We start from the raw sequence: 26,092 nt of genomic DNA on the forward strand, positions 1-26,092 counted from the left end.
CGGGGGAGGAAAAATGGGCAGGGTTTGAATAAAAATGGGAGTTGCCATTTGGGCATGCGCTTCTGACCGAGTACAAACAAACACACACGCAGGAGAGACGTGTGTTTAATGACGGTGGGATGTTTGATACCGCACGTCATATAAGAGAAAAAAAGCCTTTGCCTTTCTCTGTAACTCAGATGCACTCAGTGTAAAGTTGAATAAACACGACGTTTATTTAGTAAGCACACTTTATTTCGTTCATTCCCTCCTCGCACAAACACGAGACATCTTCAACTGAACTTTTTCCCTCATCAACCCCGCCCCTGCGCGCTTTCTCATTTGTAACCCGGATAACCTTCTTAGAGGTCAACAAAGTAGAGAGATAACAACATGTTAACAATCTCCCTATACTTTAAACAAAAAAAAAACAAAATACATAAAAAATATTACAGAATATTAATTATACAGTTCCCATATTAAAAGAAACAAAGTATTATATTTAAATGAAAGTTTTGAATGAACACATTCACCCTTCTTCTTTTTTTTTTTTAAGTGTTCTCAGTCCTTAACTTGGTGCTTTCAATAGCACCATAATCCTTCACTGAGTACTTTCAATAACATAAGGGCTGACGCCCCTTTTTTTGTAAGACAGTCCGCAAGTTGAGTTTTTGTGTCTGACCAAAGTACCTTCTTGATCTTTTTACTCTGCATAAGCTCCTTTATGCTGCTTATTTCCAGTCGAAGACGTTTTTCAGAGACCTGTTTTGTTGACTTAAGGGCATCAAACAAAGAATGATTGTCTGTTACACAGATCAACGGCGGTGTATTCAGTTTAGCATTTCCAGTGGTAAGTTCAGAAAATAGAGTAGTCAGAAAAATGGCATTATCTATTCCATCTGACAGGGCCAGCGTTTCCCCCGCCAGAGTACTCCTCACTACACGTCTAATTTTCTTAGATTGCCAACAGAGAGGAGAAAACTTCCCTCCTTCTCCCATGAGACCGATCAGTGTACCCCCTTGTGTGCCACCATCAGGGAGATTCCCAAGGGAAGCATCACTAAAAACAACAAAGTTCAGAGCATCACTGTTTCCCAAATGTTGAAACTTGAGACTCACCTTTTCAGATTTAAGCTTTCTAATGACCTTGTTTGTGTCATGAATAGACTGAACTGTAGCATGCTTTATATTTGATGCTAAACTGCTTACATCAAACATAATGTCTGGTCTGGTTTGTTTTGCAACCCACAGTATTTGTCCTATTTTTGACCTTAGCTGCTCTCTTTCAGTCTCATTAAGGGAGGTGTCCCTCTGCACTGCACGTGCTGCTTGCAGGTGAATAGACTGTAGGTTTTCAATGTAACTATGTTGATGTACATGAACTACACCATTAATAGTAACAAAGTCCATTCCTACATAGCAGAAATGTTCATGCTCCTCACGTCCAACATTTAATGCAGACTTTAGTATAGGTATTACATTAGTTGAGAAGTTCTGTGAGCCTGCCCAAAGAAAATCATCTACATGACATGCGAGTACTCCAGTAACCTTACACTGTTCATCCAACCAGTAGAATACTGCTGGATCTACTTTAGACAATTTACTACCTGTACTCAACATGATTTCTTTCACTTTGTTGTACCAATACAATGATGCATCTGCAAGGCCATAAACACACTTGTTTAGTTTCCACAAAACATTTTCCTTTCCTACTTCAGGAGGGGGGCGGACATAGATTTCTCTGGACAGCTGCATACCCTGAAAGAAAGCAGATTTGATGTCCATAGAATGGACTTGCCACTTGTTTTGACAGATTACAGCTAATAATAGCCTAAGAGAATCAGAAGCACAGGTTGGAGAATCTTTCTGCAACTCATGAATGTTAAGCTCTTCAAAACCTCTGGCTACGAGTCTAGCTTTGGGCACAATCCCGTTCTGAGTCTCTTTAAGACTACAGACCCATCTGGTAGATACACACTTTTGACCTGCATCCTCAACTTCCTCAAAAACATTGTTTTTGTACCAGTTAAATATTTCCGCCTGTTTAGCAGCATCAAATGAAATATCTTTTGTAATTAGCACATCAGCCTCTCTATCGGTTGATTCAATGTGAAGATTGTCCACACCTGACATATCCACTGACTCCTTTTGCCCATCACTCCCATCATGTTTAATATGTTGCAGATTAAACCAGTTTTTATATTTTCCAGAGGCTTTGCCTGCTCTGCCTAAAACTTTGGCTCTATGTAGACCATCACTATTCTGTTTGTTAAATGTTATGGTCTGTCCTGTCTTTAGCTTTACATCAGCAAAAGAGACAGGATCACCACACACAACATGATCCGTTTCAGCTTGTGTTATTCTAGGATAAGCCACTTCTCCTGTACACAATTCCCTGTCACTGATGTTTTCTTGGTCACTGTCTGTGACTTCACTATCTGAGCTATCTGCTACACTGTTTAAGCTACCCTTTTTGGTTACTTTCTGACTGTTAGCTTGTTCATTTTGCTTATCTCAAGATTCCTGATTCTGTGTATTTGCCTTACAGAGCCTGGATTGATGTACTCTTACAAGAGTCCCACCATGTCTTATAAAAACAACAGCTCCATCTTGACCAATAACCACCCCTGGTCCCTTCCACTCTGGACAATCTGCCCTTTTGTAAAATACCTTGTCACCTGTCACATACATGTCATCTGTGGGCCTAAGCTGCTTACGTAGTGCCCTTCTTATACGTTCAGAAGACTCTGCTTCAGTGAATGCTTTTCTAGAAGCGTGTAGAGCAGAAATGTGTTCCCCTACTTTAGCGCTTACAGTGGTACCCTCTAAAGCAGGTAATTTATCAACTAAAACAGAAGGAAGGTTAGGATTCTGTCCAAAGACTAATTGGTATGGACTGTAGCCATGAACATTCAACATACTGTTCTTGGCCATGAGGGCCCAGTCTAGTGCAGTGTGCCAGTCACATCCGTTTTCTCGTTTCACCTTCAGGATGATCTCGGTGAGTGTTTGGTTATGTCTCTCTAGTAGTCCGTTGCTCCAAGGACTGTATCCAGCTGTTGTTCTTATCTCGATGTTAAAGTTTTCAGCCATGTCTCTGATTTCTTGGTTGTTGAATTCTCCACCATTGTCACTGTACAGTTTTTGGGGGGCGCCATGAACACTTATCCAAGTGTGAATGAAGGAATTGACAATTTCAGAAGACTTCTTTGTTTTAACAATACTTCCGGCGCTGAAACGTGTGAAGTGGTCGATGATGTGAAGGTACCATATACTTGGTTCTAACTCGTGCAAATCCACCGCCACGGTCTCGTTATATTCAGAAGCCATGGGCAATCCCACAGCAGGCTTTGGTTTTGTCCTTTTTGCATATTTCACAGTCATCTACTATTTGTTGTAGAATAGCAAAACACTCTTTGTCCTTATTTCCTGAACTGTGCATGAGCCTCTGTAGCCTGTCTGCCGACGCGTGGCCAAACTGTTTATGGAGTTTCAAAAGGACTTTGTGTTTCTCCTCAGGAGACATGCTTTCTGTCACTGTTAGAACTTTCTCCTCAGTTTGATCTTTTTCATTGTCTTTGTCTCTGATATCGACACAGTAATGTCCAGAACTAGTAAATTCAAGAGGAATGGATTGTTTGAACATCACTGCACTGTCCTTTTCCATGTCCAAAATGGTCCCTGCCGTTTTTAGTGACGTTTTACTCAGCAGGAGGGGAATGTCAACTTTGACGACTTCTGTGTCGATTAGGCATTTTGTCAGTCCTATTTTAGCTGGTAATTTCACATTTTTTGTGGAATATACCAAGTTCCCATCACCAAACCGAAATGGTCTGCAACTACGAGTTTCTGTTTGCATCAGCTGGTTTACTTGGTCTTGAGTGAGATCATCAATATAAATTTCCAGCCATTTCTCCCCACACACAGTACGGGTGCAAGCAGTGTCAATAATCGCTGATCCCAGTGATTCAGTCATGAATATTTCTGCATCTGACATTGAGGCTTTGGTAAATAATGTTATGTTACATTCCTCAATGTTTGCATTTTCAGTTATTTTAACATGTTTAGTTTTCTTGTGTGGACAGTCTTAAGCCCAATGAAATGTAGACTGGCAAATAGCACATCTGGATCTCTTACCGTACTTATCTAGTGGATTAGTCCCTGGTAATGGCTGCTTTGAATGTCCACTTTGCCACATTTCATTACATTTTTCCCTTCTTTGTGGTCTTTGTTCGGTGAAAAACGCAACATCCTGGTTAACTTGTATCCCGTTTGACGAGCCTGCTGCTTTTCCTCCGAATATCCGTTTTAGAGCCGACTTCATAGATGAAAATGTTAACTCTGTGCAGGCTGTCAGTGCTAGCTGTCTGTTTTTGTCGTCGAGACATGCCGTATCCAATAGCTTAAACGCTAGTACAGCGTCAGGAAGCGTCATATTATACCTTTTCATTCTATTATATCGCTGTTCAAAATCAATTATGTAGTCCGCCATGGAAACCGAACTGTCCTTAGTTATTCCATCAAAATAAGAATACGCTTCATACGCGCGATCCTTCTCCTCTTTTAAGAACACATCATCCAGCTTAGCCATCAGCGTTGTCATACCTGTATCACTGTCTAAATCCTCCGCAGATATTTCCATCGCTGTCTCACAGGCTCTGCCTTCAAGCCCCAATGCAACAGCGAGGGCGTGTTTCTTTTTATCGAGTTCAGTGACCCGCGTCCAGATATTAACTTCATTTTTCCAGCACTCGTACGGTCTTGTTTCGTCAAACTTCGGCGAAACTTTATAACTGGCTGCCATCATTCAACCATCCTCTGCTACCATGTAAAGTTGAATAAACACGACGTTTATTTAGTAAGCACACTTTATTTCGTTCATTCCCTCCTCGCACACACACGAGACATCTTCAACTGAACTTTTTCCCTCATCAACCCCGCCCCTGCGCGCTTTCTCATTTGTAACCCGGATAACCCTCTTAGAGGTCAACAAAGTAGAGAGATAACAACATGTTAACACTCAGGAGGTCAGAAAGCCGTGTGTGTGTGTAGACTATCCTATCACAAAATGAGGCGAAAATTCAACACGACGGTCGGCAAAAGTTTGCTTAGTGTTCACGTTTAGTGTTTACACACAGAGAGCAGCATTTACAGATCTTTCAATATTGTAGTGATATTAACGTACTGTAAACTAAGTAACTTAGAAATCTTTTTGACTAAGGTCTGTCTTTAAACACTGAAAGAGTACAGCTGACTATACGAACTATAACTTTGCCATCTGAATGAACAAAGAAAGGGCGCTGATCGCATACACTTAATCTTGAATGATAAACTTGAATGATACTGTAGATTTTGTTAATAATTTCTATACATACAAATGAATCTGTAGACAGGATAATCACCACATGCTGAAGCTGCGTCTTTTTTAAAGGAGACGAGCAGCAAATCCGGATCTCGCCATAGATGAGAAATGCTCTCGAGTAAAAAATGTTCCAAACAAACACATTTCTGCCGCGCGTCGCATCTACGGATCTAACAGTACTCGCATAGAGAGAAAATGAAAACAAAACCTTCACATTACGAAAGCAACACTGGCGACCCGTATCTCCAAACAATTCTTATTCTTTTCCCACAACTTTTGGCAACACGATGTGTGTTGTCTCTCTGCCGTCTGAACACTGTTTCAGGTACAGTCTAAGAAAGCTAGCATGCATATTAATGATAATCATAATAGAGCGCTGATTGGTTTGAACCAAGCCATACTCATGAATGAATGCAATGCACTCAGAGAAATAATACGGGACGCCTTGGTACAGATGTCCAGTCCACACGCTGGAATACACGCTATTATGTCATGGCCGTGACGCAGCTTCAAAAATTTGTTTCAAACCGGTAGTACGAATTTGCTTGAAATAACGCAAAAACAACCAATTGTCACTTTTTTGTGAAATATATGTGTCCTAATAGTGTTTTTAGCAGTGTGGGACACATATACAACTGTCAACAGCTCAAAAAATTTGTTTTGGTGTTTCGTGACTCTAAATGGTTGAGAAGAAAAGTCCCGTTTTAGTTTCATTGTTGTGCTTTTATTTTATATATGTTTGGAGCCTGTTGATCTTTGACACGTAACCCTTAACAAAATTTTCTACAGCAACATTTTATCAACGATTAAGCCCAGATTGAGCCCAGATTGTATTTGGTGTCCTTTGACACTTGTATGTCTTTTTTGTTTCCATTTTCCTTTAAAAAAGGCTGTTTGTCAGTTTGCTTGTTTTTTTGTTGCGGTTTTGTTTGTTTTGATCTAAACTGTTTTGAAAAAATAAAAAAAATTAAAGTCAGCTCATGTATCATCATCATCCTGACGCAAACGCACAGCGTTCAGCGTGTAGTTTTGCTGCTGTTAGATAAAAAATAACAGCTGGTATTCATGTTCAAACACTCTAAAAATAATTCTATAGGCCGGTCTGTCTTTATAAATAATGTCTTACATTTTACAATGAATTCTGTCCAAAATAAATTGACCTTTTTTCTCTTTTGCTAAAATAAATTCTTATTGTATTTGACTGCGTACTGTCTTGTTTTAATTAGCCTTAATTGCCTTATTCTTTTCAAAGAGCAGCTTTCATACAGAGCCTGTTATTTTAGTGTTTTTTCCAGGAAATTGTGGATATTTGTAGATTCTTTCTTTCTTGTCCTCGGCTGATTACATGGAAAAATGAAAATGACAGGGAAAAATTTGGAAGTTGATCATTGAGTTGTTTTTTCCTGTCATTTTCCTTTTCTTATTTATTTAAACTATCACATCACTTTTCAGGTGAAGGGGAAACAGTGTTGTACTTATCTGAAAAAGCTTTAAGTTTTAATTAATGTAGTGTATTTTTACTTTTAAATGATTGCATGTTTTTAAATGGAATATATAGTTTAAATGATTGTTAATTATATCCCAACACTGTGTCTGGGTTTACACTTTTATTTAGTTTAAAAAGCATATGAATCCACTGAAACAGAACTTTGTGACTGCGTCATTTCTGCAACTTTTAAGAAGAATGTGAAATAACAGCACAGTTGAACTGACTGTATAGACTGACCGTATAGACTGTATATATAATAGTAATATCAAATAGTAACTACACTTAAGAAAATAAACAACTTCCAGTACATACAAGTGCAACCAAATGAACAAAATCTGAACATTAATCAAACAACATAAATAAACATAGGTAATGTCTTAAATTAAAAATTAATCCTAGGATGAATATACTATAGCTTTGAAGAATTAACATGCCTGGTTAATTCTCGGCAGGGAGGTCCATGGCAGCTGACCTTAAAAGCCTTGATAATCTGAAACAAAAAGAAGACGACAACCAGAAAGTGCACAATAATTTGGTTGAAACTTAAAGATGGGTGGAAGGGAGGGTTACGAGCAGTTTGAGCGTACTTACCAGGCTGTAATTCCACATGTTGTAGAGAATCCAGAGAAAGCAGAGAATATAGAGTAGCCTACTCACACTTTCACTATTGCATAAAGGAAACTTACAGTTCTCTGCAAGTAAAGGTGAATGGTTTGTAAGGCCCACTCATTCAGCCTATTACAACCAAGTCTCTATTTGCAGAGCAGTGTTTGTGCTTTTCAGTGCAGAAAGAGTACTTCAGGGTGAGAAGAGCAGTGATGGTTGTCCAGAGAGAGAGGAGAGAATATGGCCACAGGTGGAAACTTGGAGTTGGACTTGTTAGAAGTGAGTGAGTACACAGCAAATTCATTGGTGTTAAATTTCTAGTGTTGTGGTAATTCAGAGTAAAGTGTTAAAATTCTAGAGTTAGATAAAGGTAAAATAACCCTCTCGGCGTTAGAAGTAGGGATGGCTGACGTGAAACTGACGTTTCGACACAGTGTCGAGATCCCGAAGCGCAAGTGTTTCGAAACACTGCACCGAAGCATGCTCCGAAACACCCAGGTCACGTGACTAAAGTGTTTTGAAACACTTGGTCACGTGACTAAAGCGATTCAAAGCATTGATCATTTCAGAGGAGTTTCAAGACCCAGAGAATCTGCATTTGACTGGCATGATCAATATTATGAGTCTGTCTTGTATGGCCTTGTGGACCGTGTGTGTGCACATTAGTACTGTGTTACAAATTGGTTTTGGGTTCGAATCCCAAATATTCCAAAATCATGATTTTATATATTTTAATCATGTTTCTGTTTTATGGTGTAGTCTAGATAGGATACAGCTGCGGATATGCCATCAATTTAGCATCATTTTTGTAACACTGTAAAACAATAATTCATATTTTTACAGTACAGTGATGGGTTTAGGTTTTGGATAGACGTTAATAAAATACAATGGGAAATTTAATTAATAATATAAATAATTATTGTTAACTTCTGGCCACAACTGTATCTGATCTAGCAACAACCCTGTTTTATGAACAAAACAATACAAATTTATTTACAAGGCGTTTATTCGGATGTCAGAGCAATGTTGAAACAAAACGATACAATAACAAAGCATTACCAACTGGCATTAAAGCATTTCAAAATCACTTAATCAGTCTGGATTCGAACCCATTATTCCCACATGGTGATCACGAACTCTAACCGCTCGACTAAATCATTTTTAGAATCTAGGCTACAAAGTGGGGTTTCATACCTTAATTTGCTCAACTGTTCTTTGCTGAAGCTTTTTCAGTGAAATACAAATAAAATGACCACTAGGTGTCACCGTAGAGTGGTGTTTCGAAACGTTTCGAAGCTTCAACACATTTGCTTCGATAGTTTCAGTGTTTCACGAAGCCTCGCTTTGCCCACCACTAGTTAGAAGCTGATTTGCCTCCTTGTCACACAGAGTAACATGTATCTACCTTTGTAGAAAACCCTTATATTTGAGAAACTAATCAGAGTGTCTGAAATCTCGCCACACCCTCATTCACCTGGCCCTTAAATTAGTCAATTAGTTTAGTCCACTAGACAGAGTGAATGACCACAAATAAGTGAATTCAGACACCTGCTGTTAAACACCTGCTGTTAACAAGCACAATCACTGAAGGAATAAGAAATTGAAGGAAGAAATAAAACTACAGACACAGCGTCACACCAAACCAACTGAATTAAAACAGAGGATTAAACAACTCCATTAAATAATAGCATAAGCAGCTTCACTGATTACAGTTTGACTTCATTTCTGTAAGAATATTTGACAATGAACAGAGGTTTATATTTTTTTATTAAAAATATTTCATTTGACCTCACCATCATAGAGATCAGAGGCTGCTTATTTGAGCTCTTGAAGCTTTATAGTTATAGCTGTGTTTCTAAAACTCATCAGCTATAGCAAAAAATGTCAAGAGAAACTATACTGTTTATGCTTAATTGTTAGAGATATAATTTCAGGTGTTTAATAAGTTGATTCATAAAAATATGCAAATATAGTTGTATTAAAACTGCATGGGACAATACTACTGGCAGTCTGCAGCTCTTCATAGAAAATTCAACAAACAATTAGGATGCAATTAATAATTAGAGTGTCATGCACTGAACATTCAAGCTCCAGCTAGCTCTATATGACACACAGGCATCAAGAATCAGGATATGAACCTCAACCGTGGTTGCTAAAAAAAAAGCTGCATAGTTCATGCCGCAATGCATGCTGGGTGCCAGCATAGTACAAAGCTCCCAGCATGCATTGCAGCATGAATAAATTATGCAGCTTTACGTTTTTACAATCTCTTTCTTTTCCTTTATTTTGTGTTGTTTTTGGGAGGTGATAGTTCAGTAGTGTTTTTTTTTTTACTTGATTTTTATTTTTTTGTTTGTAACCATCATTGAGATTCAAAGACTAATTGTTGATGTCTGTGTGTTTTTAAGTTCTGCCATAGATCAAACATTCTCATTATAAATAGTGGTTTTATTTTATATAATTGGAGCTTCAGCGGTTTCTTTTATGTATATTATTTATTTCTCACACATAACTAATATGATACTGAATTAGAAAACAAGCAGGAAAGGAAGGCTATGTTATCATTAATAATCTCTTCAGACTGACACTTTAATTTTCTTTCAGCTTTCCATGCTATATGTTTAAATAGTGTAATTAATACTATCTATAGCAGCCAAAATAAAAGACATTTATAGTAAGAAGTTGAAGAGCCTGACTAAAGCAGACTCTGTCCTCCATCATGGTGACTTCAAATGAACAACAGAAATTTCATTAAGAGCTTTTGTTCACATGACAGAAATAAAGTCACAGGTCAGTAATAGGAAGCTCCATGATAAGTTGTTTAATGTGATGAGTTTTTTTTTTTAAGATGTTGAAAAAAAATTTTTTGTGTGTGTGTGTGTAATTTGTTTTATTTTTATTGATTATTATTTTATTTAGAGTTTTTTTTTTTTCTCAGTTGATTTCATCTTTGGTTTTGGCTTGTGTTTTTCTTTCCTTCAATGATTCTGCTTGTTAACAGTTGTTCATCAATATTTCTCAATCCTTCTTTAGACACTTAATTGTCTCATTAACTTCATCACTGTCTGAGTGTTCAGCCCTCTGTAGTGAGGACACTAGTTAGGATTTTGCTCTGGAATTTAAGGCTTAAGTGTGTTCGAATAAAAAATACAGACTATGGGATGTATTTATTTATTATTATTTTTTTTTAAATTTATTTATGACTTTTATGGCAAATTACAGCAAAAAAGAAGACAAAACAGAATTACATTTCAAAAAGTATAGACAGTATCAACTTTGGCACGTACAATAAGAGAAAAAGGAAAAAAATAATAATATAATAAAAATAAATAAATAAATAAATAAATAAAATAAATAAATAAATAGAAAAATAAAAATAAATAGTGTGGCTTAAATGAAACTACAGTTGTGCAATCTGAAGCACACAATACACTCTGATTTCGCATTTAGGAAAGAAAAAATAGATAAATCAATTTGCTGGAACAAGGATTTGGTCTGTAGTTGACAATAAAACATGTTCTTGGATATATTTCCTAAATGGGTCCCAAGTTTTTTAAAACTGATTAGATGAACCTCTAGACAGTCTAATTTTTTCCAACTTAACAAAAAATAAGACATCACAAATCCACTGTGTTGGGGTTGGAGGCTTCTGATCCTTCCACTTAAGCAATATTAGTCGTTTGGCCAGGAGCACAATAAAAGCTATGCTATCAGATTGTATTTTTGTAAGATTGTATGTTGTAGGCAAAATTCCAAACATGGCTATCAGTGGGCAAGGGGAGATGGATATACCCAAAAAAAACAGATATAATTTTAAAAATAGTGTCCCAAAAGTAATTAAGTTTATACAAGACCAAAACATATGTGCATGAGTGGCTGGGGTGAAATTACAGCGATTGCAGGCCGGGTCTATATGCTGAAAGTGTTTTGAGAGCTTTAGGTTTGTCCAGTGTACACGATGCACAATTTTGCACTGCAGAAGTCCATGCTTTGCGCAGACAGAGGACTTGTGAATTCTGTATAAGAATTCCCAATCTTCATCTGAAATTGTGATTCCCAGATCATCTTCCCACACAGATTTTATTTGGGAATGGGATATATTAGTTGGTGCAATAATTTTATAGTAGAGTGATGATATAATCCCTTTCCAAATTGTGGGCCTCTCCAGTAAATTATCAAATGAGGAGCTAGGAGGCAATACTGGAAAATGAGGGAACATTTTATGCACAAAATCGCGAATTTGGAGATAATGGAAAAAGTTTTTATTTGGAATATTAAATTTTTCACATATCTGTTGAAATGAAGAGAAAATTCCCTCATGGTATAAGTCGTTTATTTCCTTAACACCTCTAGTATGCCAGGAAGCAAATGATTTATCAATTATTGATGGACTAAAAACCGGATTAGAATGAATGGGAGATTTTGAAGATATAGTTTGCCAACCAAATTGACGTCTAATTTGTTTCCAAATTTTAAGTGTGGATCTTACCATCAAGTTTTTTGTATATTTGTCATAAGGGAAGGAAAGAGGAGCATAAACTAATGCTGCTAGGGAGGAGGGCAAGCATGAGGTAGATTCAATGGCTATCCATGATAAAGCATCAGCCCCAGGATCTTCGTAGAGCCAGTGAAGTATAGGACGAATATTTGAGGCCCAGTAGTAACATCTGAAATTAGGTAAAGACATTCCACCTCTAGACTTAGGATGTTGCAAAAGACTTTTACGCATTCTAGCAGGTTTACCATTCCATATAAATAAAGTGAGAGCACTGTCCAGCCTACGGAAAAAGGAATTAGGGATAAACACTGGGATACATTGAAATAAATAAATGAACTTGGGTAGCACATTCATTTTAATTGAGTTTATTCGACCTGCAACTGATAATGGAAGAGAGGCCCAACGCTTTAAATCTTGTTCAACTCGCTCCAGTAGGGGGAGGAAGTTTTCAGCAAAGAGCTTAAAATAAGCGTTAGATAAATGTATGCCGAGGTATATAAATGAATTTGATATCTTGAATGGGAAGGATGTAAAGGAAAACTCAAGGGCAGCATTATTGATGGGAAATATTTCACTTTTCTGTAAATTCAATTTATAGCCAGATAGCCTGCCAAATGTATCAAACGTTTTGAGAATATGAGGCAAGGATTTAGATGGATCAGAAACGTATAGCAGCAAGTCATCTGCATATAGAGACACTTTATGCTCTTGTCCTCCTCTTATTATACCAGCTATATTTGTGTTTTGACGCAGAGCAATGGCCAAAGGCTCTATTGCAACTGCAAATAAAAGAGGAGAGGGCAGCCCTGTCTTGTGCCTCGATTAATCTGAAAATATGCAGAAGAAATGTTATTGGTACGAACAGAGGCAAGTGGGGCTTTGTACAATAATCTGATCCAGGATATAAAATTTGCTCCAAAGCCAAAACTCTTAAGAGCATAAATTAAATAATCCCATTCCACTCTATCAAAATCCTTCTCTGCATCAAGTGAAATCAAGACTTCAGGTACAGATGAAGACATATGATGATAAATGATATTGAATAATCGTCTGATATTAAAGAATGAAAATCTGTTTTTAACAAAGCACGTTTGGTCAGAGGAAATTATTTTGGGAAGAAGAGTTTCTAATCGTAGAGCAAAAATTTTGGCTAAGATTTTTACATCAGCATTTAAAAGTGATATTGGTCGATATGAACTGCACAACTGAGGGTCTTTGCCCTTTTTCAAAATTAAAGAAATTGAGGCTTCTCGCAAAGTCTGAGGAAGACTGGTTAAATCAAATGATTCGTTGTACATATTTAGTAAAAGAGGAGCTAGTTGTCCAGAAAAAGTCTTTAAAAATTCAGCTGGCAGACCATCTGGCCCAGGACTTTTGCCACTCTGCATTGCTGATATAGCATTGTGAACCTCATCTAAAGAAATAGGGCTGTCCAGAAATTTCATATCTTCAGAACTAATGCGAGGTATGGAAAGATCTTGGAAAAAGTTATGAAAGTCCACCTGATCAGAAATTTGTTCAGAAGAATACAATGACTGATAAAATTCTAAAAATGCGTTATTGATTTCACAGTGATCTGACAGTAGGATATCGTTTGCTTTAATAGTAGAGATTATATGGGAGGCAGAGGACTGTCTAAGCTGGTGGGCTAAAAGTCTATGTGCCTTCTCTCCACATTCATAATAAGCATGCCTTGATTTTATTAACATCTCCTCTGCTGTAACAGTAGAAAGTGTGTCAAAATCAGCTTTTAAGAGGAGATATTCTTTAAGTATGTTTGGAAAAGGGCTATTTACATATTGATTTTCTAATTGGGAGATTTGATCTGTCAGATCTGCAATAGATTTTTTATATTTGTTCCTTTCAAATGATACATAAGATATAATTTGACCTCTAATGTAGGCTTTAAATGCTTCCCAAAGAGTGCTATGTGTGATGTCTGGAGAAGAATTAACCTGAACAAAAAAGTCTATTTGGGAGGAAATAATCTGGACAAAATCCTCAGTGGTTAATAGACGAACATTTAACCTCCAAAGTGGACGTTGAACATTTTTACACTCAAATATAAGTCCTAAAGTGAGAGGAGAATGATCCGAAATGACTATTGCATTGTAAGTGCAATGCTGAACACATGGTAAGAGTTTGTTGTCAATTAAAAAATAATCAATCCGAGAAAAAGTCTGATGAGCATAAGAGAAGAAGGAATAACCACGTGTAAGTGGATTCAAGAATCGCCATACGTCTGTAACTGCATAATCATTAAGAAAGGAATTTATAATTTTAGCTGACTTTGAGAGAGCTGTTCCCCTTAGAGATGCTCTGTCAAGTTGAGGGTTCAAGCAGAGATTGAAATCTCCCCCAATAATCAAATATCTTGAATGTAAATTTGGTAAGAGGGAGAGAAATTTAATAAAAAAATTATCATCATCAAAATTTGGTGCGTAAATATTAGCCAATACAACCGGAGTATTAAAAAGTGATCCAGAGACAATGATATATCTACCATTACGGTCAGCCAGCATGTCTGATGTATTAAAAGGAATATCTTTATGAATAAGAATAGCCACTCCCCTTGCTCTACTGGTAAATAAGGAATGAAAAGATTGTGAGACCCATTTTCTACGTAACTTGGTGTGATCAGAAACATTAAGATGTGTTTCCTGTAAAAAAAACTATTTTAGCTTGTAAATTATCCAAATGATTGATCACTTTGTTAAGCTTAGTGGGACGACCAAGTCCTTTCACATTCCAGCTTACAAAATTTATGATTTTACTTATTGATATACATTTTAAATAAATTATTGAAGATATCTTGAGATATTTTAAAACTTAACAGACAGAATGGATTGTGTAAAATACCAGTAGCCACAAGAAAAAAGAAACAGGGAAAAAAAAAAAAATAAATAAAATAAAACAAAATTTTGAACTATAACACATTGATATCCCCCACCCACTTTAACACCTCCCTTAACTAGGTGTATATAAAACCCCATAAGACAAAAAGCACAGACGATGAACTTGTCGTCTAGGATGCGCTACGGAAAAGACAAGCGCGTCATCAGGTGAGAAAAAAAAATAAGCACGCAGACCACAAAGTGCAGTATGTGTCTAGATAGTGCTTAAAATTAAGGCAATAACCAAAGATTTTAAATCTGGTTATTAGGCTAATAAACAGTCAGATGCAGTGTTCTGTTTTTTAGAGAATGAAATAATAGTAGAACAACGGACTGGTCCAAGTAAAATGCAATCAGTTCTCCTTATTCCAAAGATAAAGTACCTTGCAAGAAAATCTGGAATGGACAGTCATCTCAGAAGGTAGCCGACAAGTGATTTTCAGTTATTCGGGCATAACACTGGTCTTTGTTCCAATCGCGTCAGCTGCAAGGGTGTTTTTCACATATTCCATCGCTTTGAGGGGGTCCGTAAATAGCTGCTCTGTATTACCCGGCAAGGTAATTTGGAATCTGGCGGGATGACGAAAGCCAAATCGAGCCCCTTCAACGTTTCGTATGAATTTGCGCACTTCCCCAAAAGCCGCTCTTTTCTTGGCTTCGTTAGCCGTGAGATCAGGAAAGAGAAAGATGGGCTTTCCCTTGTATGTCAGCCTTCCTTCTTGACGCGCCGCTTGGAGAATCTGTTCACGAATATGGAAGAAGTGGACTCTAATGATGAAGGGCCTGGGTGGTTGACCCGGTTTGGGCTTTGGTTGAAGTGACCTGTGAGCTCGATCAAGCAGCGGCTTCTCCTCCATGTTCAACAGGTCGCGGAGAAAGTTTGAAACAAACTCCGTTGGACGGTTGCCTTCTTCTCCCTCGCTTATTCCGATCAGTCTGATGTTATTCCTCCTTGATCTGCTTTCAAGATCTTCACACTTTAAAGACAGAGCCGTAACCTCAGTCTGAAGATTAGCCATGGTAGTTTCAAGGTACGTTAAAGAATTGCTCGTTGCTGTCGCCGAATCCTCGACAGCTCTCAGCCGCTCCTCCTGCGAGCCAAGCGATTGTTGAATTGTGGCTACAGCTGAAGTCAACTCTTCCTTCACTCCGTTGATGTCTGATTGTAGACCGCTGATCGCACTTTCAATTTTAATGCAAATGTCATTTTTTATAGACTCCAGCGATTGTTTAAACATTTCAGCTGAAAGTGGTTCTCCCTCGTGGGTACCTCGTGAGTCACCCGAGCTAACGTTAGCCGTATTAGCTTGTGTCTCTTTGCCACCTCGTTTGTTGCCAGGAGCAGCCATTCTACACACAATATCCACAAATTTACTGTCCGAACGTATGTATAAGCCGAGTCAAAGCACACTAAAGTTTGAAATTAACTTCTAGGTCTGATTATTTCTTAAATGAAATGTCACCTGTGAGGAGCTCACTGTGAACGCGTCTACATCGTATTCGCGCGACAGCGCCCCCCTATAAAATTGTATTGCTTTGAGGCGTAATGAATAGTGCGACAAATAGAGTTAAACAACCTCTTTGCTTGCCATTTTTAGACTTACTGTCTTTTTTTGTCTCTGTGTGCATAAACGTCTTTCTTCAGTTTTTAGCATTGGTGCTGTGGCTTAGTTGGTCAAAGCGGCTGTCTAATAAACTGGAGATCCTGGGTTCAAATCCCAGCTGTGCCGAATGTACTGGTGCCAGGGTTGCTTTTTGTTAATAAATACGAGTGTTTACGCAGCGAGATGTTTAGCAGTCGGTTTCTTAACAAAACTCAAATCCTTAAGAACGATGCTCGTTCAAGAGGGCTTTGGACGATGGCTTTATATAGCATAGTGTGGTAATGCCTAACCAATTGGACTTTAATATTTCAAGTCCAGACATTCACACATGCAGCGCTACCGTTGTTAGTTTTTTTCTTCTTTTTTCGAATTAAACAATTAGCCCCTGTCGAGGTCCTTCGGCGCTGTGACTTAGTTGGTCAAAGCGCCTGTCTAGTAAACAGGAGATCCCGCGTCGAATCCCAGCAGTGCCTTGTCCGCAGTTGGCTGTTCTTTCATGGGCCAGAGAGAACCAAAAAGTGTTTTCTGTGCAACAGTGCCAGAGGCAGCAAAGCATTCAGGCTCTGTGGCGCAATGGATAGCGCATTGGACTTCTAGGCTGTCAGCTGAGCCATTCAAAGGTTGTGGGTTCAAGTCCCACTAGAGTCAAAAGCTTTGCTCTTTTTCTTCACTGACTTAAGCCTGGTTAATACTTCTGCGTCAAGTAACCGGCGTAATCCACGGCGCATGCAACGCGCGTAGCTGTGCATTTATACTTCTGCGCGCTGTCTCTGTTGGTCTGCATTGACACTTCCAAAACGCTAGTTGGCAGTGAGGTGTAAATGTTCCTTTGTGTCAAGTTTTTTTTGCTAATTTTTGGCTTTTCCTGAACAATTCCGGGATGTACAAGTGGTTAATGAAAAAATAAAAAAATATGAAAAATACAGACTGTGAAATTTGTTTTTAACAGAAATATTCTGTAAACTGAATTTATGAATTTAAAATGTTAAAAACAGTAAATTACTGGCAACCACAGCTGCCGGTATTTTTCCGTAAAATCAAAAAAGGAAAAAGAAAAATAGCATAACGGTTTTTGTGTCACCATTGTGAAGGATAGTAGCGTCTGTGTTCAAGTCCAAGATGAACTGAAAGTGTTTGATGTTATGCTGCATTTGTTTTTTGTTTAAAGGTAACTGTGTAGTTACTACTGCAGTCAAAATCTGTTTTCTAGTTGCAATCACACATGAACACATTATTGCATCTAATGACTTTACATTTTTGTGCACTAAGCTATGATTATGTAAACTAAACATTGTTTGAGTTCATGAAATATGGTTATTTTCGTACATTTATACAGTTCTATAAAACTTCCATATTTTTCACAGAATTTTTTCAGAAATTTAACAGATATTTTATATCTATATATTATTATTAATTATTATTAATAAGATTAATAATATATTATATATATATATATATATATATATATATATATATATATATATATATATATATATATTAATAAGAGTTTGCTAATTAACACTCTCTTGATGTTGATAATGTTAACACTTTTATAGTGGTTTCCATATTAACTCTGAGGGAGTGTTAATTTTAACTTCAATCTAAAATTTGCAGTGTGGTGGCCAGGATTTTTCTGTTACAAATACTGAAGTTTTATAGAAATGCTTAAACTTACAGAAAATCACTATATTTCATCAACTGATACAGTGTTCAGTTCACTAAAACATAGCTCAGTGCTCAACAATGTAAAGTCATTAAATGCAATAATGTGTGTTAACAATTAGCAAACAGATTGAGACACTGCAAGCTGCAGAGCCACTTGGGCTCCAATGAGAGGGAGTTTGAGCTCCAACTCCTCTTCTTATAAGCTTTTTAAATGTGTACACCCCCCAAAAAAATCCTCACTAGTGTCTGTTAAGTCATTAATATGTACACTATAACCTTTCTAGGAGGCACAACAAAAGGACCACACAGAAGCTGCGTCCCAAATGGCACACTATACACTATGCACTCATGCACTATGTACTCATGCACTTACACACTCAACAGGATAGTACATGTATGTAGTGTTGTCCCAAATGGCACACTAATGTTTTTTTACTAAGCGGAAATTCAAACCGTTTCCCTGATGACGTTTGACTGTTGCCAAATCAGTGAAATAAACGACTGAATTATCAGGTAATACCTGCCGTGAGTATAACCGCATTCACCATCGGGAGGCGCTATAATCACTCTCGTAGGAGAATTTTGCTTTCACCATCCAAAATAAATAAAGTTATTCAACATGTGCGTCCGATCGCTCCGCCCCTTCCGCTACGTAAGCAAACCTGCGGTCGTTGAGTGCGTGAAGTGTCCATCATAACACACTTCATTTTAGCAGCTGAATGAGTGCATCATCCGGGTAATTAAAGTGCACTTATTATTTTGAGAGTTTTCAATGTGAACACACTACTTACACTATTTATACTACAAAATGGCGTAAAATAGTGCATAAGTATGCGATTTGGGACGCAGCTACAATGTCTATTGAACCCACGGCTTTAATGCTCCCCCCTTCAACAAAACCTACACAAGGTTCCTACCTCAGTAGTTAACCTGATACTACATCGCCCTTTCAAAGCAAAGGATAAACTATGTGCAGATGCAGAAACAGAAATAACCTTTAGAGTGTTTCTAAACTTTAACAGGAGGCTCTTCCGATTAATTTTATTTAAGTTATAACTAAATTTTTTATTTAAGTAACATAACTAAATGACAATCAACATCAGTAATACCTGTAATCGCATTTATGGCTCTTATTTTTTTCCAATTTGGCTAAGAGTACCATGAACATGAGCTTTAGTTAACACTGTCAACAACATAAATTAGAGGCGACAAACTCGAATTCCATTCCTAGGAGCGAACAAAGTCTTTTAAAGAAAGAAGGAGGATTCCTTATTCGGGCTGGGAAACTTCTTTCACACACAGGAGACTGCTGACTGGCTGCACTCTGTGCTCCGGGTGTGACAGGAGTGTGTGTGTCATCAAGAACTATGCTCTCAAGTGCTGGCTCAGTTAAGTTAGCAGGTTCTCCTGGAGCCACAGGGGTCGGTGAAAGATGGTATCTGCTCCTTCGTATAGTGCCCCCAGGTGTCTCAATGATGTATGACCTCCCGGCACGTGCACACACAGGGCTCAACCTGTGCAGTGCACATGCCCTTTGTAGTCTTGGATAGAAAGTGCCCTTCCAAAATGATCAAAAGTGCCCCCGCGACGCAGTAGGCGCGCGACAACACCGGTCTTGAGTACGCGCGCGACAACACCGCTCTTGAGTATGCGCGCGATAACACAGCTGATCAGAACGCGCGCGACAACACCGCTCTTCAGTACGCGCGCAACACCCCCCCCCCCCCCCCTCTTCAAAAAATTTATCCTGCACATGCCCTTCGGACGGTCTCTACACGGGCCTGATGACCTCGGTGTGCTGGCAGTAGACACCACCGTGCCTCTTTCCACTGTATCTTTGACCCACACATGATCACCAGGCTGAAGGTGCAGCATGTTTTGTGCTCTATGTCTATGGTTATAATACTGTCGCAGTTTTTGTCTGTATCTCCTCTCTGTCCTTTCCAGGTTATCCAGGTCTACACACCCTGGGTTGAGCTTGGACGAAATGACAGGAACGGGCGTTCTTATTTTCCTCCCTATCAGAAGTTCAGTGGGACTGTACCTATTCGCCAGGGGAGCGGCACGATATGCTATCAGAGCGAGATAAGGGTCGCCGGATTTCTTGAGGAGACATTTGATTGTCCTCACAGCACGCTCCGCCTCCAATGGGGGCTGGATGTCACAAGACTAAAACCCCAATCCCTTGTGAACTGTCTGAAGATCTCAGATGCAAACTGTGGGCCATTGTCTGAGAGGACCACTTCATGTTTGACATGACGAGCGAAAATAGACTTGATGTGATTAATCACAGCTTCAGATGTAGTAGACGTCAGTTTGGCTACTTCAAAATATCTGGAGAAATAGTCCACGATGACTAGGTATTGTTTGTTGTCTATCTGGAATAAATCCGCTCCTACAGTAGACCATGGTCTTGGCTAAAATTCAGTAGACATCATCTTTTCTTTGAAATTGACTCTTTCATGGCTGCACACATCACATTTCTCTATCATGTTGGTCAGCTCTCTGCTGAGCCCTGGCCACCATACTGAATGCTCAGCCCGCTTTCAGCATTTTTTTATTCCCAGATGGCCCTCATGCAACTTGGACAGGATGTCAGCCCTGAGTGACACTGGGATGACTATTCTGCTGCCGTACAATAGTAGACCATCTTGGATTGTGAGCTCACCTTTGAATGGCAGAAATGGCTAGAATAGAAATAGAATAGAAAAATTATCTGGCCATCCTTCGACACAGAATTTCTTCAAGTGATGGAGTGTAGAGTCATTGTCCTGGTGTCTCTGAATTTCTCTTAGCCTCTTTTCTGTAGCTGGGAGGCTCGCTACCACAGAGTCAACATAGAGGTTGATTTCCTCCTACTGCAATCCTTCTGCAATATGACTGACAGGAGCTCGGGACAGCACATCTGCAGTTGCGATGTCCTTGCCAGCCACATGCGATATGGTGTAGGCAAACCGCATTAGTCGCATGCGCAGGCGCTGTATGTGTGGGGGAAGTTCATCTAATCTTTTTGAGCCTAGTAGAAATCAGGGGCTTGTGGTTCGTTTCAATGTAGAAACTCTTCCCAACAAGGAACTCTGCGAACCTCTCACAGGCCCATGTTGATGCTAGTGTCTCCTTCTCAATCTGGGCGTATCGCTGGTCAGTGCTGCTGAGGGCTCTCCAGGTATACACCACAGGTTTCCACTCTGTGTCTGTTTGCCGCTGGAGAGGAACGGGAAGAGTCAGCGGAGACGAGTGTTTTAGCATAAGGATCATACAACGCAAGCCCTGGGGGTGTCGTCAGTTTATCTTTGATATTATCGAAGTCCTGCTGTTCTTGAGGCCCCCAGGCCCACATACTGGACTTCCTCAGCAGGTCTCTGAGCGGTCGTGTTCTCACCGCTAAGTGAGGCAGGAATTTCCCCAGGTGGTTTGTCATTCCCTGGAAGCGCCTTACCTCGCTAACATTACTTGGCGCTGGCATGGGTTTTACAGCGCTCACTTTGTCAGGATCAGTGCTGACACCTGATGCCTCTGTAACCTGCCCCAGGAACTTTATCCTGCTCTTAGAAAACTCACACTTATCATTGAGTGCAGTGCCACCGCAGCGAGCCCACCTAGCAGTGGTGTACACAGCCCCTCCACAACGTAAATTTCCCCCTTAGTACTTTTACTGTTTTTTTCAGGGAGTTGCGGTGAACTTGCCCTTCACATTCAGACGAGACCCTCCTGGTCCCAGTAGAACCCTTGTTGACCTCTCCAGCCTACTGAATTGGCCCTGGTTATACAGCATTTCTGATATAGCGGTGACGTCTGCGCCAGTGTCAATTTTAAAGCGTGCATTTAGATTCTCCACATGCATGTCTGTCATCCATGGGCTGTCATTAGCATCTGCTGACAGTGAACCCAAAAATGCAACTTTCTCACCAGTGTCCTCAATCACTGTAGCTACATGCATTTCACACATTCTTTTGGTTTTACACACCCTGGCGTAATGTCCTTTTTTCCTGCAGTTATTGCATATTACATCTTTGGCTGGACATTGTTGTTGGCTATGCCATCTTGAGTCACCACATCTGCTGCATTGTGCCTGTCTTTCCTTCTGTTGTTTTTGTTCTGTGTGTTTGTATTGTGGCTTGAGTTGTTTAGCGCGTGCCCTGTTTCGCTGTCTTGTGTGCACGCTGTCAAGCTGAGCATTAGAGATATCAGCTTTAAAGTTAATTTTTAGCATTTCTTGTTGCTTCTTCACCTGCTCGCTTTGTCTAGCTCTGGTAATTGCTTTCTCTATAGTCAGTTCAGGATCGAGTTTTAGCTGTTCTGACAAGCGTTTATCTCTCAAACCCACCACAAGTCTGTCTCTCACTATTTCGTCATGCAAAGCCCCGTATCCGGTGTGTTCCGCTAGGCAGTGCAGCACTGTGTGAAAGCTGTTGGGCGACTCGCCCGTTTCTTGCTGCCTCAGGTTAAACTTTGCCCTCTCAAAGATCACATTTCTGCATGTTACAAAGTGAGCATCCAACTTTGTCTTAACTGTGTCGTACTCACTCGCTTCCACTGGGCTGAGGTGCAGGGAAAACAATATATCCACCGCCTCCTCCCCCATTGTTTAAATTAGTGCATTTATTCATTTGTCATTGATTTTTATCCGCTTGCGTCTCCAATCAAGATGTGATGCGGAATCTGTTAAAGCGTATAATACATTTAGTCAAGTCTTCTGCTTTAAATATAAACTTCTCTGGTGGAGAAACTTGAAACTGATTCATTTTGCAGTCCGTGAGCTCGCTAGCATTAGCCCCGAGCTTTCAGTAAACGGCAGAGAGAAACAAATAGCCTGCGTACTGTGTTGTCTCTTATTTGTTCGACATCCGTTAATATTACGTTTTTGCTTCTGACACAATGTTAAGTGGTTAATATGTACACTATAACCTTTCTAGGAGGCACATCAGAAGGACCACACAGTATGTCTATTAAACCCACGGCTTTAATGCTCCCCCTTCAACAAACACCTACACAAGGTTCCTACCTCAGTAGTTAACCTGATACTACAGTGTTTGGGTGGACTCCAGGCTATCTGATGAAGGCAGTAAGGTTAGACAAATTAGACCACCAATGGTTTAACTATGGTTTAACAAGAGCCGATGGAGCCCTAAAGCAAAGGGAGGGGGCGGGAATAATCATATTCTGCTCCGGGTCACCAGCAGCTCTTGGTTCACCCAGCTAAACCAGCCACGTCAGTCTGCCCTCCCTTCAGACTGACGTGGCTGGTTTAACCAAAAGCTGTTGGTGGCCTAAAGCAAAGGGGAAATAAGAACACCAATTTCTGCTCCAGGTTACCAGCAGCTCTTTTAGTAACCCAGTTAAACCAGCCACGTCAGCCCGCTCCTCTTATTCCATTTGGGGGGGGGAAGGGGGGGCTGGCTGACGTGGCTGATTTAACCAAGAGCTGCTGGTGCCTTGGAGCAGAAACGGAGAAACAAAAAGGTGGAAATGCTGACCGGCGGATAGATCACTTACTTAGGAGGGCAGGGATGTTCCTTCCAGCGGTCTGGGGACAGCGTACCAGGCTGGCTTTAGAGATTAGTCTGCTTTCCTTCGCCTGCTTGGTTCTGACCTTGTACACGATGAAATGCCAGCATTTGCCGCAAATGAGAGCTCTGACCTCCCTGCGAATCAGTACCAGGGCCATGCTGGAGAGGCGGCAGGAGGCCGGCGGGGTTTCTGAGAGGTAGTCTAGAAACTGGGCTTGGTTTTTTAGATAGTGCTGTCTCATTGGCTCGGTCATCCGCGTGCGGCCCAGCAGGGCAGGCCAAGCTCGGATTCGGGCTGGCTGATTGAGAAAAAGGAAGTACTCTGGCTCCGCGGTGCCTTTTGCCATGTATCCCAAAAAAGTCTTGATCCTGCCCAGCTTGGAAGTGACGTTGTTCCGTAGGCGGGCGGTAGGCTCGCTGCCCAGTTGGAAGCCTTCAAATTCCCCCAAAAGCAGGTCTGCAGAAAGGGGACAACCAAGAGTCAGCAGAAATGACGACATAACCCCACCAGCCCAACAGCAAAGTGCTATAAAAATACTTAACTCAGTGTGAGGACGTGGTCCGCGAATGGGTAGGCTTGCGGGTTCAAGGCTTCCAAAGGCTCGGGGGGCGTCGGACCTCCGGCCGCTCCTCGCCTGGGGGCCTAGTGTCGATGGTGCAGGAGGCGACCTGGTTCTCCTCTTCCTCTTCCTCCTCCTCTCTTCCCCCCTCCTCAACTCCCGGTAGAGGTGCGTGAATTGGACCAGGGTAGACCTCATCTTGTCCACTTGCTTGCCGAGGTCTGTGAGCTGGGCCTGTATGTGCTTTGTAGCACGCATGCAGCCGGGGTTGGCGAAAGGACAGCTAGCCTCTAGGCCGTCCGAGTCCCGCTCCTCCTCGGAGGACGATGCTAGCTGAGACATGACGGGAACCGCCGGCTGGGTGGACAGCAGCCATTGCAAATTCCGAGCCACTTTCTGACAATTGGCTCTTACCATAGCCTCTATCCAGCCCGAGAACTCTGCATGCCGCTTCAAGTGCCTGTCTAGGCGGGCTGGCATTCTGCGACAGCCGGGCATGGGGTCCTCCGCATGTCCACGCGACCAGCACGAGTAATAGCCCCTTCTCATCCGAGTTGGTCAACTTGTGGACGGGCTGTAAGGTGAGGCGAGAGGCGGCTGTAGTCGTTGAGGCACAGCTCACATTCGGACATGACCATGCAAGACCAAGGCTGAAGGGGAAAGAGACCCACACGCCACGTGCAGCGGTTCAAAAGAGGGCGGAGCCGGCGTCCATTTTTGCGTCATGGATCTTTCTCTTAAAGGGGAAAGACACCCCCCCCCCCCCCGCGGGGTGGAAACCGATGCCTACGAGATCCATTTGGTTCAATGCCTCTCTTGTTACGACTCAAGGGGGAGGGGGGTGTCCAGGGGGGCGAGCTGGCGGGCTGAGCGGCAGACATGCTCTGGGTCAAAGCCAGACGGGCCATCTGAATCCTCACCCACGGATAGAGGCGGGAAGGGGGGGAAGTTGTGTGCGGAGGGACACCCCCACACCTCCCTGAAAGCATGCCCTGGACAGGGAGGAAACAACCACACCCATAGAGGCTGACCCATTGGTGCTTGGGGGCCGGGGTGGGGGCCTAACCCCTGGGGCGTCACACGAGCTCCTATCGCTCAGTATCAGAGGGGTTCAGCAGCAAGACTGTCAGAAACTAAGTCCGGGATTTCTCACGTTCCCTGAAAACCTGACGGCAGGTCAGAGAATTTTGGCATCGGGCAAATATCTCCAGGCGCGGGACGTCCCCACTGGTAACCCGGGAAGGGTGGTCTCTTGTCGGACATGACTTGGTGGGCTTGGGCCTTGGTCTAATCAACGCCCCCTGTGAGCACCTGCTGGCACGTTTTCTCTTTTGGAACTTTCTCACTCCAGATGCATAAATGGTGCCGCTGGTGACCAATGCTGGAGCCACTGGCCTCCAAGGCCCCATGTCACACGCTCTGCCCAGGGACCCCCCACTCTCCGGGAGCAAGCGCCGGTCCCCAAAGACCCTCTAGATTTGACTCCTGATCGCCAGCAGGGACACTGACTTTCCCATAGAGCACGGGCAAGACAGATGTGCTGCTGGTGACCCAACCGGCTTTGGCGCCAGAACGCGCACGGGCTAGCCTGAGGGGAAACGGTCGCGCTCGTGCGCGGCTTGACAGCTCAGCAATGGGCTCCTGACTCCGTGACGCGTGCACACCTGCCTTGCCCGGGTACGGACACGCCTCCTGGGGCTGCTGGCCTGCCCTTAGACCCCTGGTTTATTCAACCGGTAAAGCCAAAATTATTCCAAGTCTCGTTTTTTTCACCTTCACCGAAAACAGAGCGGCAGGTCAGAGAAACTCAGCATTGCACATGCATCTCCAGGCGCGGGACATGCCGAGAAAGCTCATTTCAGCAATGGCTTGGTGAGCTGGGGCCTGGGTTTCATTAACTCCACCGAAAAGCGCATTGTTTCCAC

General features: G+C 41.2%; 1 protein-coding gene and 2 non-coding genes across 3 annotated transcripts in view; all 3 read left to right on the plus strand.

Moving 5' to 3' along the window:
* Positions 1–26,092, plus strand: part of LOC108182572 (uncharacterized) — a 123,237-nt gene that overhangs the window by 27,218 nt on the left and 69,927 nt on the right. The gene's annotated exons all lie outside the window — the stretch shown is intronic.
* Positions 16,485–16,558, plus strand: trnai-aau (transfer RNA isoleucine (anticodon AAU)). The gene has a single exon. It is a non-coding gene; the product is annotated as a tRNA-Ile (tRNA).
* trnar-ucu (transfer RNA arginine (anticodon UCU)) lies at positions 16,992–17,080 on the plus strand. Its single transcript is given in 2 exon segments — positions 16,992–17,028; positions 17,045–17,080. It is a non-coding gene; the product is annotated as a tRNA-Arg (tRNA).

The sequence above is a fragment of the Danio rerio genome, chromosome 4, assembly GCF_049306965.1.
Source record: "Danio rerio strain Tuebingen ecotype United States chromosome 4, GRCz12tu, whole genome shotgun sequence".
Lineage (NCBI taxonomy): Eukaryota > Metazoa > Chordata > Actinopteri > Cypriniformes > Danionidae > Danio > Danio rerio.